A 27,031-nucleotide genomic window follows, 5' to 3' on the forward strand; every position below is an offset into this window, starting at 1 on the left:
TTATTAATTATTAATTATTAATTATTAATTATTAATTATTAATTATTAATTATTAATTATTAATTATTAATTATTAATTATTAATTATTAATTATTAATTATTAATTATTAATTATAATTATTAATTATTAATTATTAATTATTAATTATTAATTATTAATTATTAATTATTAATTATTAATTATTAATTATTAATTATTAATTATTAATTATTAATTATTAATTATTAATTATTAATTATTAATTATTAATTATTAATTATTAATTATTAATTATTAATTATTAATTATTAATTATTAATTATTAATTTAATTATTAATTATTAATTATTAATTATTAATTATTAATTATTAATTATTAATTATTAATTATTAATTATTAATTATTAATTATTTGGCTGTTTGACCAGATAAAAAAGCCAACAGCCAACAGCCAAAAGCCAACCAAAAAGCCAGCAAAAAGCCATTTGCCAAACAAGGCCAATAGCTAATCAATACTAATTATTGACTCAATTAGGTTGAACCATTAAAAAATCAAGCCCTACAGAAATCAACACATTTCATAGCCACCAACAATGAAAACGAAAATAATCAAAACTCAGTCAATTTAAAAAAAAAATGCAAACATTATGCTCTTCTAAACCAGCAAAATCAGACAATAAGAACTCAACAAAAGATAAACGAATTGAAAATCTTGCAAAACACAAAAAAAAAAAAAAAAAATTGAACAAACCCTAATTCTGAAAACGCAAATCAAGAGGGACAGGGAAGAAAGTTACTTGCCGCGGCGAGGATTGACGGAGAACAGATTTCGCAAACCGGCCGAGCAAAGTAGCTAAGTTTTTCGAGCAGGGAATGACTTCACCTGTGGCTTTCGGAGCAGGAATAATTTCTACGGTGGTTTTTCGAGCAGGAACTACCGGTGAGGAGGCAAGGAAATAGACCCTTGCTTGAGTACCACCGACTACGGGCGACGACGACGGGTCGACGGCGACTGGGAGAACCACCGGCGACGGGCAAGACGCGGGGAAATATTAGGGAAGAAGAAGGGAGTACTGAGCGCCCGCGGGATATGAATTTTTTTGGGTCTTCAAGTTTGAGATAGAAATGTATGGTATGAATTAATTAAGTTGCAGCGAAAAAGATTACAATAGGCTATTGCAGGGGGCTTTTACCATGTACGCTGCAAAATAAAAGGGCTATTGCAGGGGGCTTTTATTATGTACGCTGCAAAAAACTCTTTTGAAGGGGGCAATTAATTTGTACGCTGCAATAACCCTTTAAAGAGTTTGACCCGCGTTGACTTACTAGTTGTTGAAGCGTATTAATACATGTACGCTGCGACAAGGGGGCTGCGACAGGGGTTTTTTCTACTAGTGTGAAGAACGTAATTTAAGAATTAGGTTTAGGTTAACTTGAAAAACTGATTGTTGTATGTGTGGGTAAAATATAATAACCTAATTATATTATTAATGTAACCGGCTAATACCAAAAGGCCTTGACTGGCCACATCCCACACGAGCACAAGCCCCGCGACCAGCCAACACACTGCAGGCCGAAGTCCACAGCGCGCGCAGCCGAGCATCATGGGTCGTGGGCCTTGCGTGCTCGCTTCTGTGTTGCTGTGCGGTTATGCGCGCTACCACTCCCCGGGCTGCCTTGCTTGCTGCGTTGCGAGCTCGCTGGCTCGTTGGGCCTTGCGCGCATGCGCGCTTGGCTCGACGGGCCGGCAGCTCCGATGCGGCTCGTATTCGCTACGAACGCCTTACGGCTATTATTTATCGTATCTTATACGACAAATCACCGTCGTAGGATACGATTATCGTTTCGTCCAGGTTGCGAATATTCGTGATACGATATACGATTCCGACGCAAGGTCGTATCGTATAATACGTTTCCAAACTAATTCCCGAAAAGTTATGAAATGAATTTCCGATTCATTTAATCCGGTGATCTGTTACATGTCATTGGTGTGACCTTATTGGTTCAGTCAAGAGTAAGTTGTGAGCTTAATATAGATTAGAATTACTCACTGATCGGAAGCATTGCTCCAGCTAGCTGTTCCGATCACTTGATCTTACTGAATTAATTGTTCGCAATTAATCTGAACCTTGGTATTAGACTTAATGCACCTTGGGTGAAGGACATATTTTCTTCAGAACTAGGGAATAGGTTCCTTATTGTGCTAAAGATAAGAAGCCACGTGAAGGGATGGTATTCAAAACATTAGAGAAGGCTATCCAATTTTATAAGGACTATGCTCAAATATGTGGTTTTGACGTTCGTTCATCTTTAGTATACAAGAATAGCAAAGGTATCATTTTTCAAAAGTATTGTCTTTGCAGTAGAGAAGGTTTCTTAGAATCCGAAGGTAAATATGATGTAAAAGGGAAGCGACCCCATAGAAGAAACTCAAAGCGAGTTGGTTGCAAGGATATAGAATCATTTGGAATGTTAATAATGAAGACGGGGGATACAAAGTTACCAAACTTCTTGAGCCTCATAACCATTGTCTAGCCTCCCCTACATCATTTTTATATTTCAGAAGTTCAAGGAAAATGACAGTTGTTCACAAGAATTTTGTGAATGATAATACAAGAATGAACATTGGACCAACAAAATCTTTTAGGCTATTCAAAGAAAATGTAGGCAGTTACGACAATGTTGGTGCCACAATGAAAATCTTTATGAACTTTATAGGGATTTGAAAGAGCACATAAAAGGTGACGATTCTAAGATGTTGATTGAGAATTTCATACGAAAAGGGATGTTTCCAATGGGTTTTACATTGACTATGCCCTAGATGAATATAATCATCTTTCTCATATTTTTTGGGAAGATGCAACTTGCCATAAGAATTATGCATTGTTCGGTGAGATGATATCTTTTGATTGCACTTATGACTCGAACACATATTCAATGGTTTTGGCGCCGTTCACAGGAGTAGATCATCACAAGTCTTGCATCACATTTGGGGTTGGATTACTTTCTAAAGAAGATGCTCAATCAATTGAATGGTTGTTTAGGACTTATCTCAATGCTATGGGAAATTGTGAGCCTAGATATTTGATAACAGATCAAGACCCGGCATTGAAAATTTTCATAAATGATGTGTTTGTTACCACTCTCCACCGACTTTGTATGTGGCATATAATGAAAAAAGTGTCTGAATAAGTAGGCCCCGGGCTTAAACAAGATGAAGATTTCCTTACATTGTTGAATGCTTGTGTATGGGAAATGGAACAAGAATCCGAAGAATTTGAAGCTACTTGGAACTCTCTTATGGTTCAATATAACCTTGTGGGGAATGGTTGGTTCCAACATATGTTTTCAAAAAGAGAACATTGGATACCTTGCTACTTTAGAGATATCAGGTTAGGCGACATTTTCTCTTTCTGTTAATATGTTTTGATCTCAAGTTTTGTTAATCTGTTTTGATCTCAAGTGCTACAACATAATACAAAATCTCATCAGAATTTTGTTCTCTCATTTCTGCAAATGAGAAAAATAAATTTACTCATTTGTCTAAATGAGCAAAAAATATTACTCATTTGTGCAAATGAGCAGAAGACTTTTTGGTTACTTTTTCATTTTCAATGTCATTGATTTCATAAGTTAAGCTGTTGACTGTAGGTTAGGGGGCATTTTGAGAACAACATCTAGATCGGAAAGTGAGAATAGATTTTTCAACAACTTCACCAATCCGCATGTGACACTTGTTGAATTTCACATGCGTTTTGAAAGTGAAATGGATGCACAAAGACACAAGCAAGATAAGCTAAATATAGACTCAATTAAATCTGTTCCTCGGTTTTAACTCCGTTGCCTTTGGAGAAACATGCAGCTGAAGTGTATACACGAAAGATGTTCTACATGTTCTAGGATGAGGTGTACAAAGCTTGTTTTAGATGTGGGATTGATTCTATTAGAAAGGAAGAGCTTATAGAAATCGCACATGTCATGGACCATTCTTGACAGAAGATAAGTGAGGTAATATTTAATTCTGGAATTCTGATGACATCATGTTCTTGCAAATTGTTTGAGAGATTGGGGATTTTATATAAACCTGCAATATGTGTTTTAAACGCAAGACAAATTACAAAGATTCCAGAGTACTACATTTTTTATAGATGGATAAAAGAGGCAACCAAAAGGCCAATTTTTGATATGCATGGTAACTTCCTTGAATAATGTAGGAAGATGAACACAACAACTAAGATTTTAGGGGAAATCTGGTCAGAGATTTTTAATTGTGTAGGCCTTACAGAGGGAAATGAGGAAAATTTGCAACAATTTCTCGATAATCTTAGAGATTTCAGTAAGAATTTGGTAGAAAAAGGAAAGAGTGTGAATATGAAAAATACTCAAGAGAAAGAGCTATTTGTTGGTCCTAGTATGTCTTCTAACCTCAATATCCAAAATCCAATACAATCAAAGAATAAAGGCAAGAGACATAGAATAGTAGGAGAAACGGAGGCGACAATTGAGCAAAGTCAGAAACCCAAAAGGAAATGTAAAGCTTGTCGGGCATATGATTATCATGACAGTCGTAACTGCCCGAACAAAACTACAACCTACGAAAGGTAAGTGCCCACTTAAATTCTGCTTATTTACTTTCTGTTAATTTGTGTTTTGTCACCTTTCACCAGTTAAGTTGTTGACACACTCTGCTGGATCTTGTTTGCTTGATTTTATAATCATAGAAAGTAAGTAGTAGTTGTTTAGTTTGGAGGTGCTGAAAATTGTGATCAGACGAGTTAGTAGGCAGATACTTAGATGAGCACAACAACTCTGTCAGAGGATCAGTCAATTCATTTTATTTCAAATTGCATATGCTTTCAATTTGTAAGCGGAACGGTTGATTGGCTAAGCATAGTTTTACTGTTGGTATATAGTTGACTCATGTTGACTTTGAAAGGTTTTATTTACTTTTTGGCCTTTTTGGGTGTTCGTTCATTTCAAACTGCATATGTATTCAAAGATATTTTTTCATTTAAGTAAAATTTGCATTGTTGTTGATTGCTGGGTTGTGCTTGGTTTAGATGGAATGCTGTTGTATGTTGCTGGGTGCAGCTGTTTTGTTTCCAGTTCTGTTGTACTTCGTCCTACTCTACTGTTGTTTTATTGTGCTTCCGCAAGGTCTCTGTGCTGCACTTGTTACTGCAAGGCTGCAAACTTGGAGAAATGTGCCTACTCACATTAGATACTCTATATCGTACTATATGTTTAACTCGATTATGAAATAAACCAAAAATTATTTAGTAGAAACTCTTACTTCGGCTCTCTCGGGTAATGAGTAATCAAGAAGCAGTGGACATAATTAGGCACGTAGATGATCCTCAAGAAGCTGCTGAATTCTTAGCAAGGGAAGCTTTGGGAAGAATGAGCAAGAGAAACATTTCCTGCTTATTTATTCATTTTGATTAGTACAAACTTTATACTTTTTGGATTAACATTATTTCCATCTCTCTTTAGTACAATTTTGTACCTTTTGAACCTATTTTAAATGTAACAACTAATTAGTGTGGAATGAAGATCATATGTTTAGGTAGTGACCTATGTTAAATTCTATCTCTACGTAATCATGTTCCACTTAATAGGAAGTTGTTTCTGCATTTGATGCTGGACACCAAAAGATCGAGTTGGAGACTGATTGCTTAAATTTATGTAACCTACTTGTACTTTTCATTTCGCTAATTGTTCAAGTAACAAGGTGGCACACACCTTGGCCAAGGCCAAAGCACTGGTCTGGTTGGATGAATGCCCCCTAAACATTGCAACATAAGCCACCCAAACTTTAAAATCCGATCTTTAATATTTCCTCATTTATAAACAATGAGAAATTGTTTAAAATATGAACGTAAATAATTGCTCATTTAGAAACAATGAGAAAATATTTGGAATCGAAACTTTAATATTTTCTCATTTATAAACAATGAGAATATATTTAGATAGAAACTATAATATTTGCTCGAATAAAAACAATCAGCAAAACTTTAAAATAGAACTTTAATATTTGCTCATTTAGACACAATGAGCAAAACTTTAAACTCAAACTTTAATATTTGCTCATTTACAAACAATGAGCAAATCTTTAAAATCTGAAACTTTAATATTTGCTCATTTATAAATAATGAGCAAATATTTAGAATCGAATCTATAATATTTGCTCATTTAGAAATAATGAGCAAAAGTTTAAAATCACACTTTAATATTTTCTCATATAGAAAAAATGAGCAGATGTTTAAATTCCGAACTTTAATATTTGCTCATTTACAAACAATGAGCAAAACTTTAAAATCCCAAACTTTAATATTTGCTCATTTAAAAACAATTAGCAAATATTTAGAATCGAATCTATAATATTTGCTCATTTAAAACAAGGAGCAAAGGTTTAAAATCGAACTTTAGCATTTTGCTCATTTAGACTGAATGAGTAAATTTTTAAAATCCAAAATTTAATATGTTCTCCTTTAGAACCAATGAACAAATGTTTAAAATCCGAAGTTTAATATGTACTCATTTATAACGATGAGAAAATGTTTAGAATCCGAACTTTAATATTTGCTCATTTACAAACAATGAACAAAACTTTAAAATCCGACACTTTAATATTTTCTCATTTAAAAACAATGAGCAAATATTTAGAATTGCATCTATAATATTTGCTCATTTAAAATAATGAGCAAAGGTTTAAAATAGAAATTTAATATTTTGCTAATATAGACACAATGAGTAAAATTTTAAAATCCAAAATTTAATATTAGCTCATTTAGAACCAATGAGCAAATGTTTAAAATTCGAACTTTAATATGTACTCATTTATAACGATGAGCTAATCTTTAAAATCCGAACTTTAATATTTGCTCATTTACAAACAATGAGCAAAACTTTAAAGTTCGAACTTTAATAATTGCTCATTTAGTTACAATGAGCAAATATTTAGAATCGAAACTATAATATTCGCTCATTTAGAAATAATGAGCAAATATTTAAAATAGAAACTAAATATTTGCTCATTTAGAAATAATGAGAAAATGTTTAAAAAATCCGAACTTTGAATATTAATTCAAAACCATGCTCCCGTGTTTAAAAATATTGATGTTCCATTTAAAAATACTTGTTCATTTACAACAATGAGCAAACGTTTAAAGTAGAAACAAAACCGAACTTTGAAAATTTGCTCATTTTAAATTGTGAGGTAAATTTGTAGAATGTTATGGGTAGTTTTTGGGGCTCAGTCTCTTTAACCAGAATCATACTGGTACATCCTCTTCCTCAACTGAAAAAACTATGAATTAAACAAATGCCAATTACGAAACTATTCAACATTAATTGTTGATTCAACATCCAAGAAGGTTTTCCCTTTGCCGGTTAGGCACATCGCCCGAAGCAACAAGAACACACTTCATTGTGCTCAACACTTAAACAAGGCATGAATTAACAGACCAATGGAATTACAAGCACATCTCCAAAAGAATTCAAGAGTACTAGATTACTGAAATCAAACACCAAAATATCCAAATCTACTTACAGAGGAACAACCATACACAATGAAAATGTTATAAGTACTAGATAACATCTATTAAATTCTTATGCATTTGTATTCCATTAGGTGTAAAACACATATCCAGGCATCAACAGCAATACAGAACACCAAACAACCCCTGCTTTGCATTAAAAGCAGAAGTTAGAAGGATATGGGATCGTCTTTACCTGAGTCTGGTTTCTTCAGCTCAATTCCAAAATTAGATGGGGTGACGGATTTCGTGCTGAAGATCATCTCGTCAAAATGCAGAAGTTACTTTTTTCTTTTGTTTTTCTTGTCTATTATGGTTGTTGCTTCATTGATATCTCTTTTGGTTATATCCACACAATATTTGGAAGCAAGTCTTTACATTGTCAATAGCTGCAAAAAGTGAAAAAAATAGATCCGTTAAGCATTATTTAGCCATAAAAACACAGGATTTCCAGTGATGTTATTCCTGCTCAAATCTAAAAATTCTTTTACTATTAAAGTACTTACATCATTTTTCTTCAAACCACAATCCTACTTTTTCTGTACCATATATGCCTCCATGTGCCGCTTAAGGGAAATACCACAGTATTCGTGCTCAGCATCAGATGATTTCCAATCAAAAGACAACACACATGAAGTCATATCCATGATATCTTTCTTCAACAAGTTAACTTGTACCTAGCCCTGATGTCCCATCACGTGGGCAAATGCATACCTCTGTATAAAATAAGACGGGTATTATAAATATCAATAGCCAAGATAAATAAATGTAAGAGATTATAATTGTATACGAGGTTCTTCATAAAGTTTCAATAACTTGGAAGACCTTCAGCCCAATCAATCACATCCACTGAATTTAAGAGAGTGTTGAAGCAGACCAGAAAATAGTGGGCATCTCGACAAACAGGAAAGAAATACAACACAATATCCTTGATTTCAAACCGACTTCTCTTCAACTCTTTGTCTGCTACTTCTAAAAACTTTGCATTCCTAACTTTAACGGATTCCTTGCTAAATTACAAAATCATTTCCTAAAATGATAAGAAATAAATTTAAGAAATAAATAAAAGACGAGTTCAGTAGGGTTGGGCCACATTCTGGGATAAATGAGAAAATTAAATGCAACCGAACTCATTGAAGAAGTTTTAAGCATAAATAAAAACTTACTGTTGGGAGGTAACTGAAAAAGAAACGAGCTGGTGAGGAATCAGATTTGTATTATTCTTTGTGATTTAGAATCAACGACCAAGCATCAATTATGGGAGAAAACAGTCTGTTGCCTTGCTTGAATGACTGAAATTAAATCGTTGTCAAAGGGAGTTCATCATGTTCACCCACTTTCCACACAAAAAGTTTTTCACTGAAAAAAATATTCAAGTAAATAATACATCGTAATGTAAGTTAATAAGACTTTTTAAAAAAAAAATTGACAAGAAACTTACTCACCAGGTACCTGAGGGTTTAACACACAATCGACAATGGCTTTTTGTGTAGGTGTTAGCTCACTTTTTATGTTCACCATTCGTTTCTTATAAGGTGAACATAAAGTCTTCGACATAGTGAGTTCTCTATTCTCTACCTTCTGCTTTTGTTTGCATCACAGGTTCATTTTTCCAGTTTTGTTGGTGAAGCCCTCTTCCTCTAATTCCTCCTTTTATAAGCCATGATTTCCCTTTCAGCTACTTCTTTGTCTAAGAACACCACCTCTTCCAAAATCACATCATCATTCAATCCAACATTGTCATGAACTGTCATATTCTAATTCACCTCCAATTCATTATCCTCCAGAATGTGATGCAATACATTAGCAACGCTTTCATATATGGTTTGAGTCACTGGTGAGTCAATACCAAGACTAAATGACAGGGGCCACTAGCTCGTCTGCACATCTTGAACTTTTACATCGCATGCCTTTTTCAACAATATCATCCCAAGCTTTAAGCACAATCAGATTCCTCAAAAACTCTTCATCTTCATCTTGGCTGAATCTGGGAACAGGCTCTTCACGAGGAATTTCAACAGGAATCTGCACAAAGAAAAGAATCAGAAGCTATGAATCACTCATTATCATTATATTGCTCATTTTATAATTATGAGTAAATATTTTCTAATGGGGAATAATAGAGATCCACAAAATCTTTGCCTATTTAAAGACAATGAGCTACTCATACATTCATACAAGGATTTACTCTGTAGGTTATTTGCTCATTTGATAAAAAACTCTCTGATTTACTTTAGACAAAAACTTAAAACAACCTTATACAGTAAGAAAAAAACAAAAACCATACTCAGGTTTCTTCTCTATTATATTTTTATTTGGAGTAACCACATTCTCCGTTTGGTTGCCGTTGTCTGTAGAAGAACAGTTGACCCACACAACTGAAGCTGAATCTCTTAAGGGCTGAATTCTTTGATAATCTGGGAAGTCTAAATAAGCTTGTTGCGCCTTTAGCTGGAACTTTTCCATTTCCATTGCAAGTTCTTTAGCTGCAACGGCCAGCTCCAAAACACAATCCTACAAACATGAAATATTTAGACACAATGAGAAAACTTTAAACTCGAACTTTAATATTTGCTTATTTACAAACAATGAGAAAATCTTTAAAATCCGAAACTTTAATATTTGCTCATTTATAAATAATGAGTAAATATTTAGAATTGAATCTATAATATTTACTCATTTAGAAACAATGAGCAAAAGTTTAAAATCACACTTTAATAATTTCTCATTTAAAAAAAATGAGCAAATGTTTAGATTCCGAACTTTAATACTTCATCCGTTCCGAAAATATCGCACCATTTGTTTTTTTCACTATTCACACTACGACTTTGGCTATTTTTTGTGATTCGTACGTAAGAAATTTTTAGTCATGTGGGGTCATGTTAGATTAATAGCGATATATATTTTCTAAATATCAATTTTTTTTTATAATTTTTACATGCACACAGTTTGAGATATTAAGAGTCAAAGTAATGGTTAATGGAATAAAATTCAACCACAATGCGATATTTCCGGAACGGATGAAGTATTTGATCATTTAGAAACAATGAGCAAATATTTAGAATCCGAAACTTTAATATTTTCTCATTTAAAAACAATGAGTAAATATTTATAATCGAATCTATAATATTTGCTCATTTAAAACAATGAGCAAAGATTTAAAATCGAACTTTAATATTTTGCTCATTTAGACACAATGAACAAAATTTTAAAATACAAAATTTAATATTTGCTCATTTCATAAAGACATCCCTAAAACCAAAAAAAATTAAATATTACTTGCTTGTTTTAACTTAAACTTGTTCTTCTCAACAAAAGGGACGATATTTTCTTCAAATTGAGGGACTCCATTTTCTTCAAAACGAGCAGCAGCATTTTCCTTCAAAAAAATAAAATAAAAATAAGCCAATGCGTGTTAATATGGTTGTATAAAGTGCCTTAACAATATGAAATAAAAATATACAAATATTAACCTTTGGTTGATCTTCAGGAATTTCTTGTTCACTTTATAGATTTTGTTCGGGATTCTCATCATCAATAAGCTCTTCTTGTTGCTAAAAAAAGTGATAAAAAGTTAATGCTAATTCAAACTCAGAATGATAAGAAAAAAGTTAAAAACCACAAAATTCACAGAAATGCACATTAAAATAAGGTATTGAGAAATATATAGCAGTTAATGCAAATGTATCTTTCTATTTTTTTGTGATAATTTGCCAGTATGAATTTGAAGAAATATATAGCACTTGAGCATACCATGTTTTTCTCGAGCTTTCTTAAGCATACCATGTCTGGGAAGGGAAGTGAACCAGTAAACTAAAAGAAGTTATAAAAGCATACACCAGACTGGGAAAACGTAATGATAGGCACGACAACAGCCATTAAATTCAGTAACCACTAACGAGATACTTCATGAATGCTTTCAAAAAGCCAAATAATTAATGCATGAGCATTGCCACACATAATGTTAGTATAAAACATCTTTTTTGTATTGCACTCATACTATTGCCACTAATTATACATAAATAACCAAACTCAAAGGAACTCATCAGAGTGCATATCCATCAACATAAATATATTTGAACCGAGAAAGCACAAATAAGACAATCTATAACCTGTGAACAAGCTAGAATTATCTCCGTACAAATTTATTGGCAGGGAAAATGTCATCGGTGCATGTACTTACAAGCCAATATGACTACTAAGAGACAAAAGACTCACAATTACACCAACAAGAACCAGACAACAATTCTACTATTCCAAACAACAAATATTGCACAAACTTGAAAAATGAGTGTACTACATGCTTAGAGGATTGGCAATTAATGCTATTGGAAGAAAGCAAAATAAGAGATCTCAATACAATTATTCTGAAAAAATAAGTGTAGACGCCTACTTTTGTCCCCATTCCCGAAAGGGAAAGGTTCGATGATGAAAACATAAATCTCTACTTGACAACGCATCTCCTATAAAATAACGAATCTCAATCACCCTTCTCGTTTCACCCGAAACCTGCTATTTATAGAAACCTGCTATTTATGGAAACCTGCTAAAAATAGTAACTGCCGTAAAGGGTAGCTTCTAAAAGTGGCAAGTCATAAAAGATAGAAACCTGTCAGAATTAGGTGTTTCACTCCAACATAAATCCTAAATGAGATAGAAAACTGCGAGAATCCTATTCCTAATATGATTCGGAAATAAGAGTTACGTATTAATTAAAATCCTAACGAGCCTAGAGTTCGTAACAGGCCCAGACGCATTCCGTCATGAAATTGATACGCACTAAAAGACTCGATTAAGTCTCAAACACTACGGATTTCAGGAATCCGAATCTGACTAAGAAAACAGCCCATACCCTATTTTCAACGCCTGGCTCTGGGCGCCGAAATCTTCGGCGCCCAGGCCCGGGCGCTGGAATTACCTAATTCTTTGTGGATTAGAGCTCTGCAATTCTATCTTTCCACGAACTCTTTTCTATAAATATAGCCCAAGTTCGGCGTTAAATCAGAACACACAATTCATATTCTGAGTATTGACTCCAACCCCTAGCCTAATCCTCACGCTGCGAAATTGTTCACGCGCTCTGTCGCAATCGATCCATAAATCGAACAGAACGTATCCTGTCCCATAATTTGAGATTCGTTAAATAAAAAGGAGAAATAGCAAAGTCAAAGTGGTTAGTTTTCTGAGAACCGTGACGCACCTCTCAAGGGTGCGTCGTAATGTGTCCCTTTTCTATGATTTAATTGCTTTTCTCGCCCTTTTTATGAACTGTTAAACTAACTAAATCTGATTGTTCTACCACGCCTAACAAATATAATATTTTTGGGAAATTGGATTATCATGCTAGGTCCCTTAATGCTATTTAAATCAGATAATCGCGATCGATCTAGTATTATATGTTGCATATTGCTAAAATCAACTCAGATTAGTTTAATAGTTAACGCATGTCCCTTCAATTATTTATGCTGAGCTAGTAAGGATATCCTGCCTCTGGAGTTATCGACGAGCGAGTACTCCTCTCGGTAGTTACAGTCCCCCGAACCCTCAATCTCTACCTTGCGGGTGTATGTTGAGAGATCCCCACACCAGGGATCACAAGGGAACCTACGGCCGTCGTGGTCAAACATAATTGCACTCCCTTTATGTCACGATAACCGGGTTTTGTCAGTTTTTCTCATTGTCGTTAAAAACTGAATGGCGACTCCTATATAACTAGTCAATTGGGCGTAAACTCACAGGAAATCCAATTACACTTGATTGAATAAAAAGAATCGTCACACCCACGAGGGACGAGGTCACGCATTAGCCTCGTGCTTTTTCGACCCCCTCACAGTGGCGACTCCACTGGGGATAGTGAAGGAAATACTCGTGCTTGTAGGTAATCAAAATAGCCGAAGGGTGAAATGATCCTACCCCGCGTTTATTTCCCCATCAAGTTGGGACGACCTGAAAATCAGCATATTAATGTGAACGGGCAGAACCGCATAATGAATCTTGGCTCCCTCAGGGAGTTTGGACTAAGGATACCCATCGCCAATCGGGGGGTGCATACGCTTCGAATGTTGTCCACTCGGCACTTTCGCTAGTAGTACACCCGTCCCAAACCCAATCGCTCGCCCACTAGATCCCTCTCGCCTGCATGCCCCCTTGGCTTGCACTTGCGGGTTGGCCTCTTGGGCAAAATTCGTCTGTTGAAGACACTACCTCGACCGGGGCATGTGTTGGATCTACGATAGAAGCGGTACCAAACCAGGCGCAAATAACTACCCATAGAAGCCTATCATAAACTACATGACATGTTATTATCGCCTCATGATGAATGTTAGTTATGTGTAGCGAAATATGTGATTGTGTGTGACAAACTATCCTAGAAAACAAACGACCTTAAAAATTGCCCAAACATTCATAGACTAATTTGCCAAAGAGTTATACCGAAATACGTGTTCCGCAAACTCGAATGATCGCCACAAAAATAAGCGACGCTCGGGATGGCCTGTAAGGAATCTCACAAACGCTGCACAATGCGTAAAGGACGTTATTAGGCAAGCACGCAAATCGAAGTCGCATAAACAAAAGTAGACGCAAACAGAAAACGAGAATCAGCCAGGGACGCATTTTCAACGCCCCTGGCTGGGCCCCAGAATTTCTCACGCTCGACGCTGGGCGCTGAAGTTGCTGCTTGGCCTTCTGGTCAAGCGCAGCGGCCTTGGTGCCCGCGCAAAAGAAAAAACACGTAGCACCAAAAAACGTTCGTAAAAAAGGAATTGCTACGAAGGCGTAAGAAAAAGCACTCGATTCTAGAGGCGACTCAAAAAAAACAAATAATAAATAACTCTTTGTGTCGTTGATAGGCCTCCTACGACGACAATGTTCGGCACCAAAACCGAACATGCCAATAATTATGAATGTCACGCGGGCAAAGATTTTCGAAAATATAAAGAATTCAAAGTGCACACATAGTAGTCCAAATATACTAGTCCGACTTAAGGGTAGTCATAAAATGTCTAAAAACTTACTCACGAACAAACTAATGTGTCTCCTACTCCCCAACAATAATGCAGGGCCCCTGAATACCTACCCGTGATAAGCCATCAAGGAACGCGATGGAAGAAGCATATTCCGAACATCTATACTTAGAGGTCGCACAAACCCAAGAGATGCATGCTCTGGAACACGACCCTTTACGTTCTCAAAGGCCACTCGCCTCAAAGAATCGTGCTATGCCAAAAACGCTCCCCAACTCACATGCTTTCGGGCTATTGTTTGGTTAGAAAAGAAAAGAGGGAAGAATGAACCAGAAATTATGGCATTAGCTCTTCAAGATGAATTGTTCGATCCTACTAAATTGATCGCTCCATCGCCCTCAAAAGATGACCAAATCCAACGAGGGTGGCGCAAGACTTTCAAATGGACTAATGCTCGTGGGATGAAGTTCAAGATATCTGCGGGAGAGGGTCCGATGTACGAAGAATTAGAGTCTGAATCCGAGTCTGACTCCGAGTTCGAACCTAGAAAAATTGTAACCACTCCCAAAAATAGTTTAGAACCGGAAATATCTACTCCGGGAGATCTTTTTGATGTAATGCTTCATGACTTTAATAAGATAAAAAAAACTTTTGAGTATATGCCGCTTAAAAAACAGAGTAATAATGCAGAATGTCTCGTCACTAATGAGCACGAAAAAGAGCCAGAAGAGGAATATACCGAATTGATAAAAGCTGTAAATGAGCAAGAACTCAAAACTCCTATAATTGAGGACACAAAATCGGTAAATATTGGAACAGAAGAAAATCCTAAAATCCTTAAAATTGGCCTCACCTTAACTCCCACTGAAAAGGTCGATCTAATCTCCACTTTGCGGGAATTCGAGGGTGTCTTTGCTTGTTCCTACAAAGACATGCCAGGAATAGATCGAGAAATCGCTGAGCATAAAATTCCGCTAGATCCCAAAATGACGCCAGTAAAACAAAAGCTATGGCGGCTCAAACCAGAGATAGCCTTGAAAATAAAAGAAGAAGTCACTAAACAATTAGACGCCGGCTTTATAAAAGTTTTCAACTAACCAGAATGGGTGGCCAATATTGCCCCTAGCTAAAAAAGATGGACGCGTGCGAATGTGCGTATACTTTCGAGACCTCAACAAAGCTAGTCCCAAAGATGACTTCCCTCTACCTCACATTGACATACTAGTAGACAACACCGCAGAGCACGCGCTCCTCTCCTTTATGGACGGGTACGCCGGATATAACCAAATACTCATGGCAGAATAAGACATGGAAAAAACAACTTTCATTACCCCTTGGGGTACATATTGTTCGGGGGCCACCTATCAAAGAACAGCCACCACGTTACTCCATGACATGATACACAAAGAAATCGAGGTCTATGTGGACGACATGATCGTCAAATCTAAAGACCGGCACGGTCACCTCCCGGCACTTAAAAAGTTCTTCACCCGAATCTTGAAATATAACATGAGACTAAATCCACAAAAATGTGTGTTCGGGGTAACCTCTAGAAAATTGCTAGGATATGTTGTTAGTACGCGAGGAATCGAGATTGATCCATCCATGATCAAATCCATTACCGAAATGCCCCCACCAAAAACTGAAAAACAGATAAGGGGCTTCCTAGGAAAGCTGCAATACATTAGTAGGTTCATTTCCAAGCTTACTATGACTTGTGAGCCAATATTCAAAAAATTTAAGAAAAGAAGAAAAAGTCGAATGGGATGAACAATGCCAAACTGCCTTCGATAAAATCAAAGAATATCTAAGCAAACCACCCGTCCTCTCCCCGCCTTTGCCTGGAATCCCTTTACGCCTATACCTAACCGTCACGGATACTGCAGCGGGACCTATGCTCTCACAGTGTGTACAGGGATCCGAGCGAGCCATTTACTACTTGAGCAAGAAGTTCATACATTACGAGACGAGATACACAGAACTTGAGAAAACCTGCCTCGCCCTCGTCTGGGCATCCAAAAAACTCAGACATTACCTATTGGCCCACACTGTTCATATAGTGTCACAACTAGACCCCTTAAAATACATGTTCGAAAAGCCCGCCCTAAATGGTCGCCTGTCCAGGTGGCTAGTCATGCTCTCAGAATTCCACCTAAAATTCATGCCAGAAAAAACAATCAAAGGAAGAGCGGTAACCGAATTCCTGGCCGAGCATGCCACGAATGAGGAAACCACGGAAGCTTACCTCCTCCCTGACGAGGAACTTCTGATGATACGAGACGACTATTGGACACTATACTTTGATGGCGCGTCCAACCAGAAAGGATGCGGCGTCGGAGTTCTCCTAGTCAGTCCTGAAGGGGCCCATATACCAATTTCCGTCAAACTTGACTTCGAGGCCACAAACAACGCCGCCGAATACGAGGCCTGCATAGTTGGGCTAGAGGCCGCAGTTAGCCTCGGAGTCAAACATCTACAAGTCTTCGGGGATTCTTCCCTAAAAATCAACCATATATCCAAAAGATGGAAGGTCCGAAGCACTAGTCTCTCAAAATATCAAGCTCACTTAGACCAAATAGCCGAGCAATTTGAAAAAATCGAGTATATGTACTTACCAAGAGACGACAACCAATTCGCGGATGCACTAGCGAAGCTAGCTTCAATGCTCAACATCCCGAATGAATGGGACGGGATGACCCTTCGGGTCGAGCGAAGGAAAGAGCCGGCTTATTGCTGTGCCATAGACTCCGAACCTGAAAACACCGAAGAAGAACCATGGTATACGGACATCCTTCGTTACAAAACAAGTGGGGAATTCCCCCCAAACACCTCCCCCCGAGCACAAAAGGCCCTGCGCCTCCTCGCTTCACAATATAGCATAATTCTGGGAGAACTGTACAAGTACACGCCGAATAAAATCAAGTTACTTTTTGTCCACCAAAACCAAGCCCAAAGACTAATGGAAGAATACCATAACGCCGTGTGCGGACCCCATATGAACGGAAAAATGCTATCCCGAAAAATATCCGCTCAGGGTACTATTGGACCACTATGGAAACCGATTGCCATCACTTTGTAAAAACTTGCCCAAAATGCCAAATCTTCAGTAACCTTAACCATTTGCCTCCCTCAGAACTATACACCTTCACTTCTCCATGGCCCTTTTCCACCTGGGGTATAGATATAATCGGCAAGGTAACACCAACAGGCGTAGGGGGACACGAGTACGTTTTAGTCGCAATTGATTACTTCACTAAATGGGTAGAGGCAGTCTCCTATGCAAAATTAACGGCCAAACATGTCGCTCGATTCCTAGAAAAGAACATATTCTGTCGATACGGGGTTCCACATGAAATCATAAGTGACCAAGGTTCCCACTTTAGGGCCGAAGTCCAAGACCTGCTCGAAAAATATCATGTCAAACACCATAAATCTTCTCCCTACAGGCCGCAAATGAACGGCGCGGTAGAGGCGGCCAACAAAAATATTAAAGTCATAATCGAAAAAATGGCCGAAAATTATAAGGATTGGCCCAACAAATTACACTTCGCATTATGGGGCTATCGAACCTCAATCCGCACCTCCATTGGAGTAACACCCTACTCCTTGGTATACGGAATGGAAGCAGTTCAACCGATCGAGTTGGAAATTCCCTCCCTCCGGATCGTCCTAGAAAGCAAGTTGCCCGAGGCTGATTGGGTTCAAGCTAGGTACGACGAGCTCGTCCTTTTAGACGAACGGAGGTTGAGAGCTTTACATCACGTGCAAGTGTATCAAAAGCGCATCGCAAGGCAATTCAACAAAAGAGTCAAACCTCGAAATATCAAAGAAGGCGATTTTGTATTAAAAGAAGTCCGCGCACCTACTACGGACCCTCGAGGAAAATTCCGGCCTAACTGGACAGGACCATATTTTGTAAAGACCATCCTACCTGGCGGAGCAGTCCAACTAGCCGACATAGATGAAGCGGAATTCGCTAACCTCACGAACTTAGTCCAATTGAAAAAGTACTATATCTAATAAAATTCAGTCCGGAGTTAAGGCATCTAATAAAACACATTAAGACTCGTAAGCAAACATTCTGCGCATTACTCTAAGCAAACGGTATAAAACTCGATAAAGTAGAAAAAGCGAAGGACAAAACTTCAACGCCCAGGACTGGGCGCTGTAATTTTTCACGCCCAGGCCTGGGCACCGATATTTCTTTCGCCCTTGAACGGGCGTCATTCTCTCTTGCCACCTATCCTCCCGCTTCTGCAAGTGTTCGTACTCCTTTTCCGGATCATCAAAAGAACCACGAACACTTGGGGGGGAAGCAGATGTGTAATGAACACCCCTTTCAAAAAAAAATTCAAAAGTCAAAGCTAGAACTACGCGCGACCTGATTCTGACAAGATACGTAGGCAATCCTTATCAAGGATGCGGTCCAATAAAAATTAAAAAATAATAAAGTCATGCAACGCATCAAGAAGAAAGGATATTGCAAAGGGCACTATACCCTAACCCATGCACGGGCAAGACCAAATAGAATGAAAAACAAAGCCACAAGAATTTTCAGGAACAAGCTCAACAAAGGAGTATGGCACGAGTCGGCAAAAAACGAAAAATAGTGAACATGCATATGTAATACCCCAAGTAGTCGGCTAGTCTAAAAATATGTGTGCACTCTTGTATGAACTCATTATTTTTACGGAATTCTTTCTCTTTTCAAAATTCGTCGTTGGTTTAGAAAGCTAATATTACTATAATATGTTAAAGCAAAGCCCACGGAAGGCTCAAAACATTCTTGCACCAAAAAAATCGCAAAAAATATATATACATGCGGAATACAAGAATGAATATGTACAAAACAGGAGGTAAGCCTAAGACTCGTCATCGGATTCATGTCTCCAAGCCTCGCCGGTCCATCCACTCCACTCCCCGTGGTATGAGGACCACTAGACAGAATCACCCCAAAAATGAGGCTGTGACTGCAACTCGGGGCTAGGCTCTCGGGCCACCGACACGGAACGTCGCCTACGCTCCGGCTCGGACCTCTCCCCGGAAGAACTCATCCCCGCGTCGGAACGGCGATGCCGTAGGGGCGAGTGACGTGCCCTCTCTCTCTCACGACCGTGTCCCCCGCCCGAGGGACCTGCGTCGTCGGCCCCGGCTCGTCCAACACCCGTCTACAAGAAAAGACAAAAAGAGGGTGAGTAACAGAAAGCCAAACAAAAGGTACATATCAAATGAAAAAAGAGGGCACATTACCCGAGTAGAGTGGGGGCTCCTGCAAGAAAGTGCAGATCGGGCCCGAACCAACGCGGACTTCAGCCGGTTGATCACCCCCACCATCGCGTTGGCCGTACGGGCCGGAACCTGAAACAGGAATGTTAGTAACAAAAGAAAAAAAAGAAAGATATAAGAAGAGTGCACAAATAAAAGGTGCATACCGCCTGTACTCCCTCAGGGAGCGGAGCATGGAAAACCCGGTCTTCCGGGAAAGTCTCCACAATCTCGGATCCACACTCTCTCCGGTATACGAGATCCGAGCATCGGGAAGCACCCATCCCCCCAACGAAGGGTCAGGACACTCCTGCACAAAACACAGTAGACATAAACACATGGACACGAGCATGAAAACACTAAAATCAATACGAAAAGAGAGGGCAACTTATAGCGCCAGGCTCCGGGAGACGAAGAGAATCCTGGATAAACTGATAATAGCTAGCTCCCTCTATCACCAACTCCGTCGCCGGCACGCCAGTCCTCGAGTGGACCCTCCACGACTCGCCTATCGAACGAGTAGACAACATGGTCGCAGGCAGAGGCTTAGGCACCGAAAAAAACCCGACCGTCTGCATACGTACCCGCTCTCCCAGGTACCCGACAGGGTCGCGGCAGCCAACGAACAAGACCCACGTCTGGCTCAGGGCATAACTATCCCTGACCGAAGCATAAGTACCCCTGAAGGAGAGCTATGGGGTCCAAACCACCTGCTTTGTACAAACTCGGTCAGATCTCGCACATAGAAAATTAAAAAAATGACGAAATACGAGATAGAGGATAAGATTCTGCACATCCTCAGGGTTCATGTCCCGAATGAGATCCCACACGGTATCGGGCGGTGGACGCACTGTCAGCTTCTTCTTCCAACCCCAATGACGACCGGCAGGGTACTCCAAAGGCCTATGCCCCTTTCGAAGAGCCAGCCAAGGTAAGTGCTCAAAGGCCCACGGCTACAAAAGGAAAAGACAATAAAACATCAAAAAAAAGAGGCCCAGTAAAAGCGAGAAAACAAAAGAAAGTCTAGGCACATACCTCGATCAAACGCGGCACTCCCGCTAATGTAATGACAAAGTGACGTCTACTCGGGTCCGAGTCGCGCACCACCAAACTCATCTGGCCGACGAGCGTCGCATAGCCCAAATCGCCCCAGCAATAGTCACCCAGTGTAGACACGTCCTCCACCATGCCTATCCACCTCGGGTCAAAGGTGTCAGTCGAACCCGATAGAAAAGCGGAAGTAATAAAATGGAGGTAGAACAGCCGAGCCTGTCTCGAAGACGACTCCTCTACCCCATGCTCCAAGGCCCACATCAGGTCAGCGAAAGGTATCCCACGGGGCTGGTACGAAGGCAATCTCATGCCCATCCACGAGCCCAGGTGCCTGGTACCCTCAGCAACAGTCGGCGGTGGGCCATCCGACCTCAGACGAACGGGGTTCCTTGTAAAGGTCAAGCCCGTCAAAGCCGTGTAGTCCTCGGGAGTGATCGTCATCTCACTCCAAGGAAAATGGAAGGTGTTGGTGGTATCCCACCACCACCTCATGAACGACCGCAGAAAGGACAGGGAGATGTTAAGCCGCAGTATCTCCCAGAAGGTCTCGACCACCAGAAACAGTGAGCTCTCCCTCACCAAAGCCTGGGCGTCCGAGCTCAGGAAACTAAAAACGGTCTCACTCGTCGCTGCGCCGTAGCCGCGAACCGTAGTCTCCCTCCTCGCGTGAAGGCGGGAAGTCACGTGGTGCTCTAGGTCGTAGTGCAGATCACGACCGTCGTAGAGCTCAGGACCCACCCATAGGGGACCCGCGCCAGTAGACTGACGCGTCATGCCACGCTCCTCGTGGCCACCAGAAGGGGGTGACGACTCGTCAGGCATGATGATCAACAATACAATAAGGCATTATACCTTTAACAAAACTGGCACTCACACAATCACTAAAGGAGTGCATTCCACTCATAAAATGGAGTCATACAATTTTTGTTCCCTAAGACATGATATTAAGTTCATATCGAGCAAAAAAATTCCCTAAGTGAAATTTTTTTAATTAACTCCAACAAAATGAAAATTCTTCCATAATTTGTCATTCATGAATTATGAGGAACGCAAGCAATATACCAAAAACACCTACACTGTAAGAAAACACTAGAGTCGTAGGTATACTTGGGGACTAGCATAAAAATGCCCAAATTCAACAAGAATCAACATACTTGCGAAAATTAACATGCACAAACTAATTAACATGTTATGTGGAACATTTCCAACTATCTAATTGAAGGAAAGGGGCACAAAATCAAAAACCCCCAAATCAATTTCATGCATAAAAATACTTGACAAAAATACTGAAATTGACAAAAAAGCTCAAAATTACTGAAAATTACTTAAATTGGGAAGATTAGGAAGTGATTTGGAGTAGAATTCGTAAAGAAAAGTGAAGAAACGAGCAAGAAAATAGTTGAAAGAGTTGAGGAGCTTGAGCAAAAATGGTGGAAATGGGAAAGGAGGGAGACAGTCCGCGAATTTAAAGACCCGTCTCCCCTTCGCATTTTCAACGCCCAGCTCTGGGCGTTAGAAATTCTCGCGCCCAGAGCTGGGCGCTGAAAATGCTTCCCAGACAGCGAATATTCGCTGTCGGGCACGCGCAATCCCCTATTTTGTGTAAAATATCTGTTATCTTGATATTTCTTTCCCAAGAACGGTATTTTGCAATATCGTTAAAAATATACACAGTGTGGACCCACTTATAGGACACACCTGATCAGGAAATGTTGCGATCCACCAACAGGTTGTAATTACAAAAGCCCTTCTACATAGGCAAAATAAGAAATTCAAAATGGGCTCGCCCACCCTCAGCGGGCGGGGTCTGCGTCACTAGCCGCGCAGGTCCTCAGTTTTCAAAAAATAGAATCTTCAAAAACAAAATGAAATAGGCTCGCCATCTTCAGCCGGCGGGGTCTACGGCGCAAACCACGTAGGTCCTTATTTTCAAAAAAAATAAACACAAACAAATTTCGAAACAGATTCGTCCACTTCTATCGGACGGGGTGTCCACCCTTAGCGGACAGGCTCGCCATCTTTAGCCGCCGGGGTCTGCGTCACTAACCGCGCAGGTCCTTAGTCTCTGCAGCGATAACTCTTTTTGGTTTTCCGTTTTTCCCAAAAACGATGTGAGTAGCTTTTTGGTTTTCCGTTTTTCCCAAAAACGATGTGAGTAGCTTTTGGTTTTCCGTTTTTCCAAAAAAGAACGATGTAAGTAGCTTTCATTTTTCCACAAAAAATTCAAAGATTGGTTTTCCGTTTTTTCCAAAAAAGAACGATGTGCTGGATTTTCCTTCGTTTTACTTCCCATAAAAATAAGGGGGTTTTCTCGTTTAGCTAACCCTAAAAATGAGAATCTTTAAAAACATTTTTACCTCGTGATTGGGCTTGGCCAGGCCCAATTACACTTTACAGCTTTGATTTCGAAAACATCTGTAGCTACTCCCAATGACAAAGTGAGGGAGTTTCTACGCACCTTTAGATCCTTCAAATGACAAAGTGAGGAAGTTTCTATACTATCAGTTGACAAATCCCAATGACACGTGAGGGATATGTCGACACTTCAAAGTGATGACCCTTAAGTCAAATGCTATCACTCGGGGGCTCGTGAGACCCTCGCAAAAAACAGGTCACCATGGCTTGTGTGACGCACTCCGTCAAATACTTTAACCATCGTCTTACTCCAAGACTCAGTCAAAGTGGGGGCTAACTGTAGACACCTACTTTTGTCCCCATTCCCGAAAGGGAAAGGTTCGATGATGAAAACATAAATCTCCACTTGACAACGCATCTCCTATAAAATAACGAATCTCAATCACCCTTCTCGTTTCACCCGAAACTTGCTATTTATAGAAACCTGCTAATTATGGAAACCTGCTAAAAATAGTTACTACCGTAAAGGGTAGGTTCTAAAAGTGGCAAGTCATAAAAGATAGAAACCTGTCAGAATTAGGTGTTGCACTCCAACATAAATCCTAAATGAGATAGAAAACTGCGAGAATCCTATTCCTAATATGATTCGGAAATAAGAGTTACGTATTAATTAAAATCCTAACGAGCCTAGAGTTCGTAACGAGCCTAGACGCATTCCGTCATGAAATTGATACGCACTAAAAGACTCGATTAAGTCTCAAACACTACGGATTTCAGGAATCCGAATCTGACTAAGAAAACAGCCCATACCCTATTTTCAACGCCTGGCTCTGGGCGCCGAAATCTTCGGCGCCCAGGCCCGGGCGCTGGAATTACCTGGGTACGTGTTTTTTCCTAATTCTTTGGGGATTAGAGCTCTGCAATTCTATCTTTCCAAAAACTCTTTTCTATAAATATAGCCCAAGTTCGACGTGAAATCAGAACACACAATTCATATTCTGAGTATTGACTCCAACCCCTAGCCTAAGCCTCACGCTGCGAAATTGTTCACGCGTTCTGTCGCAATCGATCTATAAATCGAACAGAACGTATCCTGTCCCATAATTTGAGATTCGTTAAATAAAAAGGAGAAATAGCAAAGTCAAAGTGGTTAGTTTTCTGAGAACCGTGACGCACCTCTCAAGGGTGCGTCGTAATGTGTCCCTTTTCTATGATTTAATTGCTTTCCTCGCCCTTTTTATGAACTGTTAAACTAACTAAATCTGATTGTTCTACCACGCCTAACAAATATATTATTTTTGGGAAATTGGATTATCATGCTAGGTCCCTTAATGCTATTTAAATCAGATAATCGCGATCGATCTAGTATTATATGTTGCATATTGCTAATATTAACTCAGATTAGTTTAATAGTTAACGCATGTCCCTTCAATTATTTATGCTGAGCTAGTAAGGATATCCTGCCTCTGGAGTTATCGACGAGCGAGTACTCCTCTCGGTAGTTACAGTCCCCCGAACCTTCAATCTCTACCTTGCGGGTGTATGTTGAGAGATCCCCACACCAGGGATCACAAGGGAGCCTACGGCCGTCGTGGTCAAACATAATTGCACTCCCTTTATGTCACGATAACCGGGTTTTGTCAGTTTTTCTCATTGTTGTTAAAAACTGAATGGCGACTCCTATATTACTAGTCAATTGGGTGTAAACTCACAGGAAATCCAATTATACTTGATTGAATAAAAAGAATCGTAAAACTCCTCTCCACTTCTTCTCTCTTCTCTCTCATGGTGTGGTGTACGTTAAGGTTTCTTACTAACGTGCGCCAATCTTGAAAATGGCGAGGAAGAAGAAAACACAGAAGCTTGAGATTGCTCAAGTGAATGAGGAAGCCTCTTCTCTTCTTCATCAAGAAGTTTCGAGGCCTAAGAACCAGGACCAACTCAGAAAACAAATACCCATTCCTGATGAACCTCGGGTTAGTGCGGGTTTGGTGACACCAGTTACGCTGCCTCATTCTGACCATATGCTGCCGTCGATGGAACGTCTAGACAACTCTCAAGCTTACCAGGACTCGGCTGGTTGGTCGCGGTCAGTGCGTACTGATGTAAATCGACCGCCATCGCTGGTTGAAGCTCTGGAAGAGTTTTACGAAGATAGCCATCGAATGGTGGTGGGAAAGGATAGGGTGGACCTCCTGGTGAGAAGTGTTAATGCTGCACTCAAGGAAATGCACCGCCAGAGTGTGAGGAAGGAGAACCCAGGTGTAGATCCAGCCCAGAAAACAGAGGATGTCCGTACAGAAACAGAGTGTGAGATGAATGGTGCGCAGCCAGCTCAAAGGCGATTGGATATGGAACCAAAACCATGGGTGAGTCTATTTAAAGGTAGTTCACTCCCTTCTAAAGGTTTTGCATTGAATTTTATTGCTCCCACAGTCTGTGATGGTAAACCCATAGCTGTACTTGATAAGCATGAGATACAAAAAATGAATGATCTATGGGGAAATGCAGTTGTCATGTATGTAGTTGGGGAAAAACCGTCGATTGGGTCTATTTTGAGATTCATTGCAAAAGAATGGCACCAAGTGGATAAACCTCAGATTTTCCTCCATGATGAGGGCTATTTTGTAATCAGATTCCAGTCAAAGAAGGATAAGGAATCAGTTCTGGTGGCTGGTCCTCATATGTTCTTTGGCAAACCTATGATTGTTAAACCTTGGACAGCAAGTTTTAATTTCCAGGAGGAAATATTGAGGGTAGTACCAGTGTGGATTAGGTTGCCTAACTTACCATTGAGCTGTTGGGGGGGTGATTCATTGAGCAGAATAGGGAGTTTGCTTGGAGATCCTCTATATGCTGATGAATGTACTTCTAAACAGCAAAGAATTTCATTTGCTCGAATTCTTATTGAGGTGGATGTAACTGGTGACTTGCCTAAATCTGTGCAGATTCAGGACCCTATGGGTAACATTGTTAAACAGGTGGTTGAGTTTGAATGGCTACCTCCTTATTGCCAGAAGTGTAAGATTGTGGGGCATGACTGTACTCAGACAAGAGTCAATACCACAAGATTTAGGCCAGCTGATGTTCAGAGAAAGAAGGTTGTGAAGGTGTGGAAACCTAAAGCAGTGCAACCAAATGTTGAACCACAAACTACTGATGAGTTGACTGCTAATGATGTTATACAAGAGGATGATGGGGAGAATGGAGAGTTATCTGTTTATGATAAGCCTTTTACTCCAATTGCTCCAGTGCTTGATGAAGGGTGGAGAGTTGTTTCAAGGAGAAGAAGAGATATTAGAACTCCAGCTCAGACTGTGGGGCTTGCTGAAGTCCATTTGAATGGGGAGGAATTGGTTGATGGTAGTGATGGAGTGGAATTCCCAATTGATCCACCATGAATATTAGTACCTGGAATGTGAGGGGATTGAATGATCCCATTAAAGTAGTTGAAATAAAAAAGTTTTTAGCTAGTAATAACATTAGTGTTGTAGCTTTGTTAGAAACTAAAGTTCAGGAGAAGAATAGTTGTAAAATTCAGAAGAAAATAGGGGTTGGGTGGCAGTGGATTATGAATTATGAGCACTCTCCTAGGGGAAGGATATGGATTGGTTGGAAGCATGCATTGGTGTCAGTTCAGCTTATCCAAAAAACTGAATTTTGTGTTCACTGTCATGTTGCTACTAAGAATGGATTGTTTGATGCTTTATTTTCAGCTGTGTATGGTTTGCACTCTGTTGATACTAGAAGACCAATGTGGAGAGAGATCACTGCTTTCAGTAGTACTGTTAATTGTCCTTGGCTTGTCATGGGGGATTTCAATGCAGTTTTATTAGCTGCTGATAGAGTAAATGGCCATGCAGTTACAGAAGGG

This window comes from Spinacia oleracea, chromosome 4, assembly GCF_020520425.1.
Source record: "Spinacia oleracea cultivar Varoflay chromosome 4, BTI_SOV_V1, whole genome shotgun sequence".
Taxonomy (NCBI): Eukaryota; Viridiplantae; Streptophyta; class Magnoliopsida; order Caryophyllales; family Amaranthaceae; genus Spinacia; species Spinacia oleracea.